Consider the following 16,802-nt stretch of genomic DNA (forward strand, 5'->3'; position numbering starts at 1 on the left):
TTTATGTTGTTACACATTGTACGTGACAGGTTGTGTTTATGTTAGACATTGTACGTGACAGGTTGTGTTTATGTTAGACATTGTACGTGACAGGTTGTGTTTATGATGTTAGACATTGTACGTGACAGGTTGTGTTTATGTTAGACATTGTACGTGACAGGTTGTGTTTATGATGTTAGACATTGTACGTGATAGGTTGTGTTTATGATGTTAGACATTGTACGTGACAGGTTGTGTTTATGTTGTTACACATTGTACGTGACAGGTTGTGTTTATGTTAGACATTGTACGTGACAGGTTGTGTTTATGTTGTTACACATTGTACGTGACAGGTTGTTTTTATGTTAGACATTGTACGTGACAGGTTGTGTTTATGATGTTAGACATTGTACGTGACAGGTTGTGTTTATGTTAGACATTGTACGTGACAGGTTGTGTTTATGATGTTAGACATTATACGTGATAGGTTGTGTTTATGATGTTAGACATTGTACGTGACAGGTTGTGTTTATGTTAGACATTGTACGTGACAGGTTGTGTTTATGTTGTTAGACCTTGTACGTTACAGGTTGTGTTTATGTTGTTAGACATTGTACGTGACAGGTTGTGTTTATGTTGTTAGACATTGTACGTGATAGGTTGTGTTTATGATGTTAGACATTGTACGTGACAGGTTGTGTTTATGTTGTTAGACATTGTACGTGACAAGTTGTGTTTATGTTGGTGGAAACAATCAGTCCGTATCGTCTGCGAGTCATTTACAGAGTTGACGTTTATCATACAGTTTTGACGAGGTTGGTAAGACTGGTCGAGTGACCTCCTGAGGTGTGATTGGCAAACCTGTTTACACCTGTCTGTCATACAGCTGAGTTAAACCAACTCGCCAATTCTCTTAGGGTTATAGCCGTGTGGTAAACACACAAGTTTTTTATTTCACTGTAAAATTCCCCAGACATCCACAAGCAACATCTGGAAGATCAATACAAAAAGTTTGAGATTTTGTAAGTTCTTTTAAGAGTGTTTATGTTAGACATTGTACGTGACAGGTTGTGTTTATGTTAGACATTGTACGTGACAGGTTGTGTTTATGATGTTAGACATTGTACGTGACAGGTTGTGTTTATGATGTTAGACGTTGTACGTGACAGGTTGTGTTTATGTTAGACATTGTACGTGACAGGTTGTGTTTATGTTGTTAGACGTTGTACGTGACAGGTTGTGTTTATGTTAGACATTGTACGTGACAGGTTGTGTTTATGATGTTAGACATTGTACGTGACAGGTTGTGTTTATGATGTTAGACATTGTACGACGTGATAGGTTGTGTTTATGATGTTAGACATTGTACGTGACAGGTTGTGTTTATGTTGTTACACATTGTACGTGACAGGTTGTGTTTATGTTAGACATTGTACGTGACAGGTTGTGTTTATGTTAGACATTGTACGTGACAGGTTGTGTTTATGATGTTAGACATTGTACGTGACAGGTTGTGTTTATGTTAGACATTGTACGTGACAGGTTGTGTTTATGATGTTAGACATTGTACGTGATAGGTTGTGTTTATGATGTTAGACATTGTACGTGACAGGTTGTGTTTATGTTGTTACACATTGTACGTGACAGGTTGTGTTTATGTTAGACATTGTACGTGACAGGTTGTGTTTATGTTAGACATTGTACGTGACAGGTTGTGTTTATGATGTTAGACATTATACGTGATAGGTTGTGTTTATGATGTTAGACATTGTACGTGACAGGTTGTGTTTATGTTAGACATTGTACGTGACAGGTTGTGTTTATGTTGTTAGACCTTGTACGTGACAGGTTGTGTTTATGTTGTTAGACATTGTACGTGACAGGTTGTGTTTATGTTGTTAGACATTGTACGTGATAGGTTGTGTTTATGATGTTAGACATTGTACGTGACAGGTTGTGTTTATGTTGTTAGACATTGTACGTGACAAGTTGTGTTTATGTTGGTGGAAACAATCAGTCCGTATCGTCTGCGAGTCATTTACAGAGTTGACGTTTATCATACAGTTTTGACGAGGTTGGTAAGACTGGTCGAGTGACCTCCTGAGGTGTGATTGGCAAACCTGTTTACACCTGTCTGTCATACAGCTGAGTTAAACCAACTCGCCAATTCTCTTAGGGTTATAGCCGTGTGGTAAACACACAAGTTTTTTATTTCACTGTAAAATTCCCCAGACATCCACAAGCAACATCTGGAAGATCAATACAAAAAGTTTGAGATTTTGTAAGTTCTTTTAAGAGTTAGTTGTGTTTTCATGTTTCCCATTGGATATTTCTTTGCTTTCAGCATTGTGTCTACAATCAAAGACTTAACATGCTATGAACTAAATCATTTATAAAATACATGACAGTCAATATGGGTTCATCGAGTTGTCGGGTGCGTGGTTTTCACTATAGCTATTGGAAATGGGTTGCTTGAAAGTGTGCTAACGCATTTTTCTTTATACAGTGTTTTCATAACATATCGAAAAGTAATCTTAAACTGCTAAGCCCACCAGCACGACTCTTCTACCCATAAATTATAAATTACCTTTCAGTAATTTATAAAGTCTAACAATATAAAATGTTTTAAAAACTCATTAAGATGATTTAAGAATCTCTGGTCAGTACAACAAGTAACTATTATTACAAAACAAATTTATGCACCATTATTCAAAAATAAGTTTCAACAATACCTATGCTGGTTTACATAATATCATAAGTTCATGTGATCTTATGATTGCGGTTGGACAATTGAAGCTTTTTAGAAATTCAAAACTGGACCCAAAATAATTATCTTTGATCATTGGGTTTTTAATAAATAGTACGATATGGTTTAAGTCAGTAACGGAGACATAAGTTTATTACACACAACAATCGACACACAACTTGTCTTTCCCTCATTGTTGCGATAAATACCCACCCTGAGGATTCAGCATCGCATATACAGGGTGATTGGTACTCAGTGTGACAAAAATTTTTTTGTGTAAGTACAAAGTAAATGCAGTGTGATGATGGATATCAAATGTTCCAAGTCTAAAAATTAGCTTCCCAAAGGATTATTTTATATGTTTCAAAAATAACTATGTTTTTTAAACTTAATACAGCTATTTCTCAATTACCTGTAAATGGATTTGAGTAGATAATGTCATTTTCGCGTTCTACATTACATTTTTAATAAGAATAATGGAAAATGACGGGGATCAGTTGTAAAAACTCCATTGCAAATAGATTCAAAGATAAAAATTAGGATGTTTGATCAAAATTTAAAAAAAACATTGGTCAATTGCATTCGTTCACACCCTGTATACAAGAAAGTGTCGGAATATGTTAAAAAACTGCGCCATTTTATAAGCTTTCCAACCATATGCTCAATGAATACAAAACCTATATAGAATAGTTTTTTTTATTCATTGATATGCTACACCATTGAGCTTTATGTCTGCTTATGTACACTTTAGTGGTTTGAAGACTACAAAGCATGATGTCTTTAACATTTAAAACATAGAAAGTCGGCATGTTCAAGCAAAAATTGTATTATTGTTCCAGCTTGAACAGTAAAACAGCAAAAAGGTTCTACTCAAATCCATATACAGGTAATTGAGAAATCTCTGTACTATAATTTTTTGGGAAGCTAATTTTTAGACTTGGAACATTTTATATGCATCATCGCACTTCATTTACTTTGTACTTACACCAAAATATTTTTGTCGCACTGAGTACCAATCACCCTGTATAATTAATAACATTTCATTATAATTCCAAAAAAGTTACTTTCCTTTATTTAACACCCCAGAGGGAGCTAGACACGGAGCCAAACACACGTTGTCACTTTAAGTATGAAACTTTCTTTTTATTCTACTCCTTCACGTAGACTGTCATCATTGTCTCGAACCATGCCAAGTGTGATTACGGAAAAACAATGGAGCATCAATAGCCGAGGCTTTTTCTGAAAACTTATCACCTTGGCAGGAACAAAAGACGGCTGTAAACACGAGGCCAAGGTTTCCAAATAAATTTAAAATAATGAGCTAGAACAAAGAACCTTTGTTGACCCGAGAATAAGTAAATCTTGACTAAATGAAAATCATGGAAAAATACAGAACAGATTAAGGCTTAGTATATACGGTGGATAAGGATGAAAGCATCCTATATCGAAATATATTTCATCATTTAATAGGTATAATATTTAAGGCCAAATTAAAATATATGATTAAGTCGTAAATCTTTAGAAGAGATAATGAATTTGTTTCGGCTCTATAGAAACCGTTACTGTTATTATTTTATAGTCGTTATTCTTTACAGTTGTTGTGTTCACAATTCTCAATAAACACGTGGTTTTGGTTACACGTGTAGCTCAACCTCGTGTAGATTTGATTTAATTACAAATAGCACAAATGTTATTGTAATGTATATAGGTTTTTCTCATATAATTTAATAGAAACCCCTGCAGATTGATTCCTTTAGAAGTTTTGACAGTAGGCACATAGCTTCTTGAAAACATTTATTCTAAACATTAAGACAACGATTACATAAAACTATAATGAAATAATGAGTTTATTCCTTCAAAACAAATACATACAAAATAATAAATTCACTTGGAACTACGTTGCCACATTATCCAGTAATATAATAATAAATCAAACTATGAAATAAAACAAACTAGCCACTAAAATGACGTGTTCCATGGCGTTCTAACGTCACCTACAAAGGTAATAAGTTTATTTTACCAGACCATTGCTTCTATTCAGCGACTATCTAGGTAAGGACAGTAAATACGGATCCTTTGACTCACTAGGGCCAGGTACAGCGGAAGTGTCATAAACAAACATTCGCTGTTTATCGAGAAGGGGTGCACTTGAATGACTTTAGAAAATATAAATGAGTAAATATAAATATATATCACACGTTTTGCAATATCACGCTATAGTTAAACTAGGCAAAATCAAACGTATTGATTTTAGTGGATACTTAATACTTAAATACTTTTTAATGAAATGGCGACCATACAAAGTAGGTATTTTAAGCCAAGTATGAATGGAGATGAGTGTGGGATAAGTGGCGCGATCTTGTAGTCTTGTTAGTGACTAAGGCCGACATATTTCTTAGACACAGCTGTTAATTAATAGCCTATACAGCTAATGGCAACCAAGGGAATCCGAACCACATTTGAATTATGGATGGAATTATGGAATTATGGATCTCTAAACAGATAAATTCTCGTTACTTGGCCATTCCTAATTTTTGTTTTATTTTCTAGTCTGAATCTCTGGGAGTGAAATTGTTACAATAACCCTCTAAACCGGTCGTTACCGTACACTTAATCTTACCATATTAAAATCTGTTAAAATTGAAATTCATTGTTTTAATTTTTCAATTAAATTTCTACTCTAAGGAAGACCTTTTTATGGCCGGTTGTTACTAGTCAAAGTTGGTGTAACAATTTTTAAGTATATTAAAGTATACAAATAATTAAATGTTCACAGTACAAATGTAGGTACATCGACAAGGGTTTATTTATTTTTAATTTACTAGTAAATCTAAATTATTACAAGTTTGTGGAGTTACGAAAAGATATTTTCACTAGGACCAGAGTAGCCCCCATTTTCAGAATACTTCCCCAAAACAAATGCTCAACTTCTCCCCGTTAACAGTTCCTGTACATCAGCCGTTATGGTAATGCAACTTCCTCCAAGTGCTACCTTCATCTCCTATATTATCTTCTCATTCGTCGCCCTTATATTTTTGATAATGAATACCATCCATAATGTAGGCCTAAAACTTCTTTCAAAGGAGATATTCTATAGCCTCGATGTCCAGGTCCAAGTTTCGCCGATCACCAAAACTTTATGCTTTGTTACACCGAGACTCTGTTACTATTTAAGGTCCACATATCCTTAAATCGCAATAAGGACACGTTTCTCAGTTGATAGTTTTAATGCAATGGAGAACTTCCTATAGTAAGATCCATTCGATAATATACTGAAGAACTTAATTATAATTTTCATCACTTATAATAATGTTTTATGTTTTTTATTAGTCCAAGTCCCCACTAGAAAAACAGGCCGCACTGCAGCGCGGCACAGTGGTGGATAGTTGTACTAAAATCTTACCGTTAAAATCTGACAAACAGCCAGCTTATTTAACCTTATGACGACCATTCCATGGAATAGATCAATGTAAAGTTTTATCTCGACCTGAATATGTGTTAATTTGATCACGAAACACCTGTAGTAGTAAACCTACTGCAATCTAGGATAACTCGACGGATACAGGTAATTTAAACGTTTTGTTGTAAAAATCCATTCCAGCGGTTATACCATAGAAATGAAATCGTTTCAATGTGTTCACTATGGAAACACGTAATAATTATTGCATTTTGAATGGGAGAATTATCTACAACGTAATAGTTTAACCTACTTGTACTACTGGAAGTAGTAGATGCTACGCGACTACGTGGTCGTGGTGATGTTATCTAGTATCTTCTGCACGACTTGTCCTACGCGCCACCTCCACAGGCCAACACTATACTGTTCATGACTAGTTATAGTGCAGCAGGCCAGACCATAGTGGTAGCTGCTACGCGACTACGTGGTCATGGTGATGTTATTTAGTATCTTTTGCACGACTTGTCCTACGCGCCACCTCATGACTAGTTAAAGTGCAGCAGGCCAGACCATAGTGGTAGCTGCTACGCGACTACGTGGTCATGGTGATGTTATCTAGTATCTTCTGCACGACTTGTCCTACGCGCCACCTCCACAGGCCAACACTATACTGTTCATGACTAGTTATAGTGCAGCAGGCCAGACCATAGTGGTAGCTGCTACGCGACTACGTGGTCATGGTGATGTTATCTAGTATCTTTTGCACGACTTGTCCTACGCACCACCTCCACAGGCCAACACTTTACTGTTCATGACTATGCGCCTATGTTATAACTATGTTCCTACTGCGCCAGAACCTATGGTAACCATGGTAACCACAGCACAATAATTCTTTTTGTCTATGATTAGACGAGCCGAAGCCTACACTATACTGTGTATGATAAAACCTGTCTCCTGATCCTCCTGTGTACTTGGCAATGGTTAAGGCCTGGCCCAGTCTCTGGTACACGAAGAGTCAGGACACAGATTTCTTCATAGAGACTACGAATATGATAACGTTTAGATGGATATAATGTTAAAAGTGATCCATGTCAAATGGTAGCTAGTTCGTTCATAAGAAAAATCAATAGCGTGTTCATCATACGCGAGCGTGGTGTGCGTTACTTTTGGTCTTCTTGAAGTCCCGAACAGCTAGTAACTAGACACTATAACTATAAAGTTCCACCACCATCCCAACATTTAGTTCTTTCACATCTGGGTTAAAACACGCACAGTTGCATAACCCCGGTAGGATAGAGGTGGCATGCAGTATTTTTTACTTTACCGGCTTTGAAGTATTCGGTGTAGATTCAAAACAGAATGTTGGCTTATGTGTTTTTTTTTTTAGTTAAACATAGAATAATTATTAAATAACCTCAAACGTATTGTTTGGTTTTTACAACACGTACGTTGGGTAAATTCAAAACATTTACCGTGAGGAAATGAAAATGAAAAAAATGAAAAACGTTTATTTATCCCAAGAATATAAACTAAAACAGAGAGTAGCTATACAACTAACAGTACAATATTTCTAAAATAAAATAAAATTTGCCTTACTTATGGGATATGCCTACATGGGCAGGTGCCTGTGCGTAGGCCTGGCTGTTATCAGTCTGGAACGCCCGTACCTATAACCAAAGATTCTGGTCATGAGCATAAGGAAAATGTTGAAGTCGAGCCAAATTTCTTCCCTAAAAAGGCGGGATTTCTGAAGTGTCCTCACTTTCCAAAACAACAATTGTTCATTCGCACTTGTTACATCTTCTTACCATCAATATTCCTTTTTACTGTATTGGGTAATCCACATTAAAACGTAAAATGTCAAAGGTTAGCTCAACCTATGTTTTACACAGCACGAGTTATATGCTAGAATCTAATCATTCAAGTAAATCAGATTGACGATTAATTATTCTGATTGTAATGAAGCAAAAACCCATTACAGGAATCAATTTAAAAAAAGAAGATGAAACGTTATTTGCCGTCGTAGAAGGTTACACATAAATACTATTGATAGTAAAGTGGAGCAATGTAAAATGTATTTCTTTTTTATTCTACTGATGATTCCATGTAAGAGAAGCTCAGATAACAATATTATCAACCGGAGAGCGTATCAGTGGCAGTTGTTTCCATCTACTATAGACGTAGCGACATTCCAGGCAAATTATACGTCTGCAGCGAGAGAGCGAATTTGAAAACTTCCAACTGACGCAACTCTTGCAGAACTGTCCAGAGATTATAGCTCTGAAACCTTCTGAGCATTCTCACACTCTGGAGAATTTTGTGAGAAACAAAAAGTATGTAGGCGAGATTCTCGAGAATGTGTGTTAAAGTTTTAGGATTTTATCGTCTTTAAAAGTCAACCTTAATGTTTTCAGATTTATTGTGCTAACATTTTCTTGTTGCAATTATGTGTACAGTGCCTAACAGCGCAGCCTTGGACACGACAGAAACTGGGAATCGCTATAATGCATCTTTCCTGGCAAACTACACATATGAGCTCAGATTATATTTGTTTTTTGCTAGAATTGCGATGTACAGATTAAAATGGCCTTGGCTCGTTATACGCTAAGCTGATCGTGCGTTACAGTTATCAACATTAGGCGGATAGCAGGGCAGTCCCTAGAGTATGAAGTTATATTGTGTGTTAAAAGTGGGTCTCTGGCAGTCCAAAAACAAACATTTCTCTGCAGGCTTGAATTCTGTACACAAGTCTTAATCTTAAATATAATTTAATGCGAACAATCATCGTAAAAATAATGTTATTTCTTTTTTTAGTAAGATGTTTACTTTTTAGTAAGATGTTAACTTCCAGAAGCTGTACACAAATATTTAGTTTTCCTTTTTTGTTGAAAGAATTTTTAAGTTTATACTAAGCTGTATGACGAAACAGTAGATAACAATGTCAGACGATGAGTTTTCACAATAAAGCTACAAAACATTCAACCATTTGAAGTTGAAGCTAATAATTAGTTGATTATGTAAATTGTAGTTAAAGGGTTGATTTTTATATCATCACAAGTTTAGGTTGAGTTATTCAACATTCTATACATGTTCAATATACTCTCATTGAATTCATAACACAGCAATGAACTCAAAACATATACGATGTATATACGATCCATATAATTCGATGCATGCATACTTACACGATGGCCATCAGTGAATGTTGTCTCATAGATAAATTTATATAATAGAATAATGTGATTTTCCTGGAAGATATTGCATTTGACGTTCAATACAATTCATCGATAATAGATCACAGTCTGTGTTTGGTTGAACAGTCGCCAACTAGTGCATTATTAACACCACATATTTTACCACATTTCTGCTCCTATTCATTGAATGTCTAGGCGAAAAGATTGGATGTATTCACTTACTTTGAAAAGAAAATTATTTCTCCAAGATAATATGATAATATATGATACTTCGTTTCGTCTTCTAGTGTTAATTTAAGTCTGGCTACTGTCGGTTACAGCGTTACTAATTATTGTAGAAAAAGTTTCTGAACTATCCGTTGTTAGAAAAAAATCTTACATTTTGCAAAATGAATTTTTGGGGCAATCATACTGAATCTAAACATTCTGACAAAACTTTAAAAAAGTAAGAATTAATTTCCTACTACTGGAACGTCAACCATGAATAACTATTATGTTAAATTCTGGCGTTGTAGATTACTATGCGTTTGGTCAACACAGTGACATCTTCAGGTCTGGTATGTTATTGTCTTGAATATTAACATAAAACAGTCATTACATAACACACGAAAATACACTATCTACTAGATCGGTAATGTCGTCGCAGTGTCCACATCTCGCCTACTCACAGGATTAATTCTGGGCGACAACTTCAGGATGGAGCGTTGTCTCTTAAAGGAATCACTTAATGATTTTGTGTAACCAAACATAAAGCTATTGTATCTAACAAGACCAAGATTCGGACAATTACTCTACTATAATAAACGTAGAAGTTTAAAATTTAAAGAAAAAAATACCAATCTGTTACAAACTTACATGTAAAGTAAGATAGAAAACAAAGCCACTGTAGAGCAGAAGATTTCCGCCACAGCAGCTGTTATGATAATGAAGTTCCTCAACTACAGTCTCACAAATGAAGACATCTCTCTTGACATGTTCAAGATAGTTTGCATGTGTCTCAACTGTCTTAGGTCGTTTACGCAACTGGCTGACAACTGTAGAGGTTAACTGTCTTACCTGTTGCCTAGATAAAGATTTTTTCTTATGGTTGTTAGTTGTCCGACAATTTATTACAGAGGAAATATTTCATATTTCAATTCTTAACTTTTACAGTCAATGGTAAAAATTACTCGTTTATACTTACATAAACATTGTTTTGGCAGTTTGTTTATACCGTAGTAAAACAGCTGATTAAAAAGTGTTGTTCAAGTTTTAAGTTACATAAAATAAATATAATATTATTCAACATTTATTTCACTGCTAAATCAAAGTTTTCTAAAAATTAATTTCTTCAGTAATTCGAGGATTAAGTTTAGGTGGGAGAAAGCCTAGTAAAATAATCAGTACTAGTGTACATGTTGCTCGAATTCAAGCAATTGCAAAGTATTACAGGAGTTATTTCAAAACGAATAACAGTCATATTTACAATGAATTTATAAGAGTCAACTCAAAGATTACCGGTGTGTAACTCAGACCATGTTTATCTTCGTTATTAATAAACCTAAAGCATTCCGGCCGGTTTTCTCCTTCTCAAAATGCCTCGCTGTACATACAACACAGGTCATTGATAGAGGGTCAATTTCGAACGAAAAGTTGTTTTGGGGTAGTGTTAGGGCGCATTTTAACCTAATAGTTGAGCCTATTACGTGTCACTGTTCTGTAGCTGCGGTCGTTATCACGATTACGCCTCCTGTCTATGTTTCATTGTCGTAGCCTCGGAGGCATTTAAAAGAAAAAATAACAAATAAACAAATTATATCTACACAAAGCAGCGATAAATTCACAAATTTAAGTTACAATCATACTAACACGATCTGTCATAGCGACACAAAACAGCGATAAATACACAAATTTAAGATACAACCCATACTAACACGATCCGTTTTCGTTTTGGGGGTTATGTTTACACAAACTCAAATATTAAACAAAGGTACTCAATGCGTTTCATTGAATTGAAAAATAAATAGCAGCAATTAAATTATACAGCTGATCAAAATGTAAAAAAATATGTTCTTCATAAGGATAACATGGTAACTTTCAAAGCCACTGGGGCAGAACCCAAGGGACTTTGTCAAAAATGTAAGGCCAGTTTGCAAATCTACGCGACACGCTCTTTCCAATGAGACGTCAATGGATAAAATCGGTTAAGAAATGGCGGAGCAGTTCAATTGACAAAGTTTCATGTAGCGTATTAATTATATAGATTTGATCGGAACTATTTTCATGGGAAAATAGTAGACAGATTACTCGGTGCATGGACATCGAGTAATCTTCAGTGTAATCATAGATAAAGACATGTAATTAATTTTTTCCTTCGTCTATGGTGTAACCGGTCAATAGTAACAACTTACAGTACAACAATACAATTTACATCAGTCACATAATTTAATTCGCATACAATTATTAAATAATATTGACAATATGTGATGCAATACTAATTCTCATATTAATCGTGACATAATAAAAATTTCTTTTAAACCAAATTATGTAATTACAATTCAAAGTAATTTTTTTTACATACTGACTAAATTATATCACTGAGAGAGCACTAATTTTCGTAAGTCTTCCAATTAACTCGAACGCATTAATACGTTCTACAATTATACGTTCATATAGTAAAACTAAATATTTTGGTCTATGTGTAAACCAAAGGCCATGTTTGGGCGATCACAAAGGCAGTGGATCACAGCTGATCAGTACGTCACTCGTATGACTCGCTAGCCTGGCACTGGTTCGTTTCGTTCATTGTTGTCTTGTTCGCGTCGCTAAACGGTACGACGACGTACTTTCATGTTACGACATGTAACGTTCGTGCATAGTTTAGTGTCTACATAATGTAGTGAGTGTGTTTATTGTGTGAAGTTAGTGTTTTTGTGTCAAGTGTGGTTTTGTGATTGAGATTCATTCATCGCGATGTGAAGTGTGGTGCAATACTAAGAACAAGGTAAACATTCTTGTTGAAATTAATTTTTTATTTTAAATCGTAAATGTGACGCGATTAAAGATGAAAGATGAAAGCTGACAGATAAAATATTTTACTAAATGGCCTAATACTTTTAAACTATTAGATAAATATCTTAAATTTGTTGAGCAACTTTTCAGAGTCACTATGTTTTGACTATATTAACTTGAAGTTTTGCTGTCAACTTAGTTAATGAGCATTAAGCAGTTTTTTGTTATAGGTTAACGTATGATGGTAGCAGTGCTAAGTTACTTTTCTCGTTTTGGGGATATTTTATAATTAATTCTTAATAATTTTGTTGTTCAAGTTCAAGTAATTCAACCCAAAAATTAATTAAACCATTTATTTACGTTTAGAAGTCGATGGTAACTGTTTGTTTTATGTATATTGTATTTATGGCCTAAAAGTAGGTTTGGATTTGATTTGATTACGAGAAGTTGCTTTTAATTACCGAGACCCTTATGAAAATCAACCTCAAAATTTGACGATTGAACTTGTCATATTTTCTTTAATTTAAAACAGTGAAACTTATGATATACGACAGTCAAAAGTGATCGAAGTTTAATGCCTAATTTATTAAGACTATATTTCATATCTTACTTATACCCTTAATGACAGCTATTGAATAGCAGCTAAATACCTGGAAAATTGATTATTATTCAATCATCCAAGAATTATGTTGTGTTACAAAATTCACCCAACAGGAAATACAGGAGGAATGTTAATTAATAAACTCACAAGAACAGATTGGTAATTGGAATACTATGCAATCGTCATGGGTTATCTTGCAAGTTAAATAAAAAGAAAAAGCATCACCACCAAGAAATATTACACATCACTAGACTTGTATAGGCAGTCAGCTAATTGTAGCATTGTTGTTTCTCTATCTCACTCTAGGTCGAAGGTTAACTACAGCTGCGACGGCTCACTGTTACTGTCATGATTCAATGAACTACAATATTCGATCACTGCTAGCAATAGGTCTTTTACTGTATGTCTATTCTTATTCAGCCTAATCTGTTAAATTAATCTTATCTTACTATCTTACTAATATTATAAATGTGAAATTGTGTGTGTTCGTTTGTTTGAAGTTCAATCACGCATTAACTATTGGACAAATTGGGCTGAAATTTGGCATGATGATAGCTCACATTCCTGATTAACTTATAGGGATATTCTTATCTCAAAAATCCTTCGAGGTCCGCCCCAGTGGCTCTTTAGTTCCCAATGTTAACCTTAAGGGTCTTCATATTTAAAGGGAATTAAAGAATTTAGTCGGCTGTTTCAACTAAAAAAGTCGGTTCTATGTTGATATGACCAACAATGTGTTGTCAAACCAAAGTTTGGTTCAATTAACTTACCTCAGTACTTCGGGGATTTAGGTTTTAGTAGGAGAGAGCCAAGTAAAATGATCATTATTTGATCGGAGCTATTTTCCCCTACCTATATCGTGTAACCTTTGTCTAATAACAACCGATGTTTTCCCTTTGTAGATACTGTATATTGTAATTTGCTAGTATATTCTGGATGGCTTGTTATAACCACATGTTAGGCCTACTATTTTTTTGTTTACTTTTACCTTGTTATTTTTTTCAACCAACATAGCTACTTAGCTTACCCATAAGATGAATATTTAGGTATAAATTTTCAAATGAGTTGTGTAGTAAAATGCGAATTTTCCTGAGGTAGTGGATGTCGTCGATCGAGTTTTTAGACCAAAAATAATACAGCATTTGAAGAAAATTATCAAAGCCGTTTTCGAGATATTTGTGCAGGCAAGCGAACAAAAAAGTCTTATGTAAAAAATAATACCGCAAGAATTGTATTGACACCATTCTGTGCTTGGTGGTCATGAATACAGTATTCTGAATTTTGTACATATTTTAAAGCAAACATTACTCATATAGAATATTATTTCTCATCATTTATCTTTTAGTCTATTAATAATGATTATTTATTTTTTGTTACAGGTATGATGGATGAAGTATCATCAGGTTTGAAATAAGGCTATAAGGTAAATACATTTGCATTAAAGAAATCTTGTTTGCACTGTAATTGTTTATAGTAGCCTATATTTATATATATTATAACCGCATTTATAAATGATTACGTATTTCTAAAGATAAATATTGTGATTCGCTGCGTTTTATATTTGGTGGGGTTTTATCATTAATATTATACATTTCCGTAATTTTTTTTCTTTGAATAATTGTGGGTGACTATTGAAGCTAAGCTTCTATTCAAAATATGATTTAGCCTCACTATAATTCCTATATAAATATAATTCCTCCGCTCACTTTTTTCCCTCAATCCCAGTTTTTATAAACAAAGCCGCATTCATTTACACGTCAGGTATACAAATATCAGTAATACAAAGATTCTGAGTTAACTATTTTTGGACCGCAAAGTAGGCTAACTGCAAATTGGGTGTTGAAGTGCAATATCTTTACGATAAAGGTACATGGGATGGTGAAAAAGAAAGTTTCATGAATAATTGCTAATATTACCAAGATGGAATGCACCAGTCTCAAAGTATTCCCTTTGACTTCGGAAATATAAACAACTAAACTCACCTTTTTTGCTTTGTAAAACACAATCGGGTAATTAAGAATATGTCGCTTCGGCTCGTAGAGGATATGGTTATGACAAAACAATGTTCCTGATCCCCGTTAAAATATTTTTGGATCTACACGTTTTGAGATTAGGCTTCATAGATTGGTACCACTTAAAGAACTCGCAAATTTTTGTTTACAGTGGTCTGGGTTCGTATCAATAGTTTTAGGTTGGTTGTATTCAGTTTTGTTTGATTGCTAAATTTGAATGGAGAAAAATATTTCGCATGACGGAATATTGTACTACAATTGTAGTAACAATCGTGTTTAATATAATTTAAGAACTATATTAAGTGATTATTATTCTAGCCGATGGCTCTATGCTGCAGTTGGGTAAAATCAATAGGCTACCGTTTTATTATAGTTTGAATAATGATCAACTAGAAAGTATGAATAATTGTAGGAGTAAAATAATGTTCTACAGTTACTATTCACGTACTTAAATCATTTAGGAGAAACATAGTACACCATTATTGTATGACTAGACACAAGTATATTTTATTGGAAAACCTTTCAATTACAACAGACTCCTTCACCAATGCTGCTAGTCTAGACAACTCTCTGGCCTAGAACTAGCTACCGCAGTGTCGGCTTGTAAACAGTATACCGTTCTACTAGGTGATTTGTTTCGCGGACAGACGCAAGGTATGTGAGACGAGGGAACAGCGGACCTCTCGTAACCGGGATGAGGAATGGTGGAACGAAACCAGCTGTTTTGTAGCTGTGAGGTGAATTACAAGAGACTACAGGCTGTAGACAACACTTGTTTTATTTCAACTATCTAGTGAACTTAAACTTTTAATAATTTCGGGTAGAGGTGGGGTACTAGTACGACTTTAAATGCTACATTACTTCTATAACTTTTTTACGGCTTTAAGTGTAGGTGATTTTTCAATATGAAGAGTAAATAAGAAATTTAGCCTAGTGTTTTAAAACTTTACTGTTTTCCTTTGCTTCATAAGTAAGCCTTCTCCAGCTGAACTCCGAACCAACGGATTGGTCTGTTTTCTTATTGTTCAAATGCATATGTTAATTACTGGGCTTGAACTCTTGTACCTGCAGAACAGACGCACTATAACCACCATCCATATGATTTTATTAAGACTAGTTCAAATACAACAGACAAAATATAATGCATTTACTATATAAATCATACAATTTGTTCTCACCTTCAGAGTGAGCTAAGTTTCATCTTTCTACATAGTGAAAAACATGTTAAACTTTATTTGACTGAATACAAACAATATATTTAGGGAATGAGACAAGGGCTTTGCAGGCTTAACCCAATTGATCTGCATGATGGACGACCATATGGGCGCGGTTCGATCAAAATGTAAATCCACCCGGAAACCAAGTCTGAGAGATGTGAGTATAAAACCAAAACAAATCAGTTGTGAAAACAACTCAACATCAGTTATATGTCGATTGACCACAGTTTCTTTCTAGTACTCGAACTGCGGAGAACATACGCACATTAACCGTGGAATGGTTTTAAAAAGTTCTGTTTACTTTGAAAATAATGCATAAATCTCTTTTAAACAACATCGTGTTAAATAACTTTACCCACAAGTTTGCGGTCAGTGTTGAGTACGCGTGTTACAATCGACGTGTTGAGTCCATTTATGCAATTTACGAGCCTTTTACTAGTCTTCCTTTAATATCGACGTAGGCATACTTATAGTGCAGACGTTAATCCACACTAGGGAGTATCGCATACACAGTGCATGACTATAAATATCCACAATTCTTAAATGTGTACAAGAAATACTTTATTTTCGCTGCCCACGTAGACACCAACAAAACAACCGATTTTCTTCCTATCTTAACGAACATTTTACGTTGGCAGATAAATCACGTTAACTCACGTCATTTT

The 16,802-nt window shown here is 34.5% G+C and overlaps 1 protein-coding gene across 7 annotated transcripts in view; it reads left to right on the forward strand.

The window, feature by feature from the left end:
- The window catches only part of LOC128991704 (monocarboxylate transporter 2-like), a 512,626-nt gene that overhangs the window by 382,043 nt on the left and 113,781 nt on the right, over positions 1-16,802 (forward strand). The window contains exon 1 of one of the 7 annotated variants that reach the window (XM_054414822.1): positions 12,232-12,299. The exons of 5 other annotated variants lie outside the window; for them this stretch is intronic. The gene's annotated coding sequence lies outside the window, so the exon portion shown is untranslated. Of the gene's footprint in view, positions 1-12,231; positions 12,300-14,312; positions 14,332-16,802 lie in introns of those variants that run through there. One more of the 7 variants, XM_054414820.1, reaches the window with a different exon arrangement.

Source organism: Macrosteles quadrilineatus, unplaced genomic scaffold (assembly GCF_028750875.1).
Source record: "Macrosteles quadrilineatus isolate MER2022 unplaced genomic scaffold, UCM_ALF_1.0 Scaffold_4__1_contigs__length_99947679, whole genome shotgun sequence".
Taxonomy (NCBI): domain Eukaryota; kingdom Metazoa; phylum Arthropoda; class Insecta; order Hemiptera; family Cicadellidae; genus Macrosteles; species Macrosteles quadrilineatus.